This window comes from Vicia villosa, unplaced genomic scaffold (genome assembly GCF_029867415.1).
Source record: "Vicia villosa cultivar HV-30 ecotype Madison, WI unplaced genomic scaffold, Vvil1.0 ctg.000397F_1_1, whole genome shotgun sequence".
Lineage (NCBI taxonomy): Eukaryota > Viridiplantae > Streptophyta > Magnoliopsida > Fabales > Fabaceae > Vicia > Vicia villosa.
In genome coordinates this window covers 237,304-240,387 of record NW_026705178.1, presented here as the reverse complement: position 1 = coordinate 240,387, position 3,084 = coordinate 237,304, and the positions used below count along the sequence as shown (strand labels likewise).

Here is a 3,084-nt window from a genome sequence, read left to right as displayed (position 1 = left end):
GTGTGCCAGCCATTAAAGCTGAAGTGCAATAGAATTCTTTGACAGATTCATCAACAAAGTCGTTGTCGTTTATTGAAGGTAATAGAGTGTTGCAAAGAGTCTGCTAACAGTTGCAGAATTATCTGTCCATGGACAACAATATTTCTTTCTACAGCCAATGGATCAGAAGAAATATATGACTTATTGTCCAAAGCAACAGGATCACATCAAAACTAATAGGAAGGGTTAGCTTTCGCTCTATCAAACTTGTTCATATGAGTTTGGAATATAGATTCACTTCACATAATTCACTTCACGTTAAGCATGTAAATCCATAATAAACTCCATCATATATTTAGTAAGACTTTTCAGTTTGACATGTGAATGCAGACAGAAACATACCTCTTCGTTTGACATATGCTTCTTGATGCTACGAACCCAAAAACATCCTATCAGTATAGTTAAACAAAAACAGAGGCAACGACGGTTGTTGATTTTAATACATAAAGTCGTACACAAAAAAGTTGGGATCACTAAGGATGTTTTTTATTTTAATCTTGACATGTTTGTATCAATTTACATAGAAGTTAAGAGCTTGTCTCATTCAGGTTCCCTTCTATCCAGCTTACCAACATCTGAAGTGCAGCTTTTTTGGTTGATCCATAGGCATATGTAGTATAGCAATGCACCATATGTAGTACAACAACAACACCCTATTCAAAATGGTGAAATATACCATAAATATTTTTCCACAACTATAATTACTAATATGTATATGCTTTATGAATAGTTGTATAATTACTAATCCTGATTGATCATGCAGTCCTGTTTCAGCCGACAGAGTTCTGTTAACTATAACCATTAAAAATATTTTACTTCAATCATACAAAAACATTATCAAACACCTTCAATAATTTTCAAATTATCATGATACAAATATCAAAATGTGCTAAACTACATCATCCATGATCTAATTTACATCTTGAAAATACAGAATAGGAGTTGTTCATATAACAAACCAAGAAATTCAAAGTACAAAACAACAGTCTTCATGACTTTTGTTTTCAAAAAAATAACTCTTCTTAGCAAATTAAGTCCATGTTTAGGACCTTTGGAACTTTAAGTAAAGCTGCTCGGAAGCGAAACAATGATGGTATCCCTGCAAAGAATATACCCCTCTATAGGCTGTATTACTTCGTATCCAATACGCCCAATTTACTGATAATGAATAAATAACTCACAGTTAAGGATGTTGTAACAACTCCTGCCTGGCATCAAACTGTTAGTGGTGCCTAACAACTCCAACCTGGCAGCAAAACACAACCACAACACAGAATTATAAAAATGTTAATAAATAACTAACAAACCATGGTGATGAAATTTATTAAATCTTTCTATTAACATATTAAAAATATGTATTAATAACTAACCAACCATGTTGACAGCTATTATCAAATCCAGAATCTATCCATGAAAATAACCATGTAGTTTGGAATGTTTTACGCTCATGAGTCATGTCTAACGGTGATGGAATTTAGTTCATACCGTTGCATCACAAATTGGACAGTCTTCGTTGCATCACAAATTGGACAGTCTTTAGACGGTAGCGGTATCTGAGGATCCAATGAGGCTGGTATATGAACTAACTCAGCCTGGTAGTTGATAATTCTTTCACATATTTTGGTGAATAGCTACAATGATAGAATTGAAAGATATAAAACTCATAACTCATGAAAACCTAAAGTATAAAGCCAAAGGAAAATCCTCAATATTCAAAAGGCAAAACACATCTTACCCTTTTGCAAAATCAAAATGAAAATCCTGAAAGCCTACTTTATGGCGTAGAAACTGAAGCCATCATATGATATCCTTTCTCGCAAAGGCTTAAGTATGATCAATATTGGGAAACCCGTGGAAAATGGCCCCAGTGTTTTGTTTACCTTGAAATAAACAACGGGAGGAACGCAGGATGCAGATTAGAATGAATGAAAATATATTGGTATTTGGGATGTAATATAGATATTACCACTCCACCGGTAGATGATGTTACAACATGTTTATCCCACAATAATGAAATTCCAATGTTTAGCGATTGTAGATCCCTCCGTGTTCTCAATATATTTACCTTGCCAAGAATACAATACTCGTTCACTCAAAACATCTGAAATTGTTGCATCTGCAAATCAATCATCTAAGAATTGTCAATGCCTTCTTCTGAACAGGAAAATGCCTTATTCTCAACTGGAAGAGAGAGAGAGCGTGCATCCATATCAAACAGAAAGGCATCTGATGGCAAGTTGTTAACAGCATGGTGAAAATCGCACAGGTTGAAAATTTCCACGAGACAGTAAGCGATCATCAACTACATTACCAACAAATACAGTCACTCTTCTTAGGGATCATAATACAAACATGTATAGTGCATTTCAAATTTACCATTCTAATCGCGAATTATAAAAAGGTTCTGGGTACCGAAACATTACCTCATCAGAAGAAGTTAAACGATTCTTGACGACATAGCACAAACCGATTCTATCACCGAGAGTAGCAGATTTGCGTGCAGAGGAAGACGAACTCGGAATGGCGTAGAATGAAAATGAAAACACGAATAAACAACGAAAAATCGTCGATCGATTAGGAAAATGAAATTGTGCAGGTAATTTCATGAATATTGAAGAATTCAGAAAACAAATTTGATTAAGAAGGTATGATTATGAAGCGATGCGATTGATAATGGGAAAAGGGAGAGAATAGCATTTGAAAGAGAAACGGTTTTGTGAAACCGATGTAGAAGAAGAAGATTGGAAGTGGTTGCTGAATGATAAATCAGTTTCGTAACCGTGGAGACAATGAGTGGACGTAACCGCTGGAAGTTTAACGTGAAAGAATTGAAGAATAAATTGAAGAACAGAAGGGGTGAAGTTGCTGATGTGGAAAATTATGAGAGCAATTGCTGATGTGGAAGGCCTGAGGATTGAGCAAATGGTAGACTCTTCTTATATGATAGATTAATTTGAGTGGTTCATCAATTTTCTTTATAAAAATTCTCAGTCACATTAGTTTTACTTAGATTAGATTACCCGTTTTAAGAGAACTAATACGATT

At 34.7% G+C, this 3,084-nt stretch overlaps 1 long non-coding RNA gene across 1 annotated transcript; it reads right to left on the bottom strand.

The window, feature by feature from the left end:
• On the bottom strand, nucleotides 1-2,872 carry LOC131627706 (uncharacterized). The gene is made up of 5 exons (XR_009291553.1): nucleotides 2,463-2,872; nucleotides 1,775-2,341; nucleotides 1,525-1,670; nucleotides 1,221-1,285; nucleotides 1-692 (listed from the first exon to the last, which is right to left on the bottom strand). It is a non-coding gene; the product is annotated as an uncharacterized LOC131627706 (long non-coding RNA).
• Nucleotides 2,873-3,084: the final 212 nt, after the last annotated feature.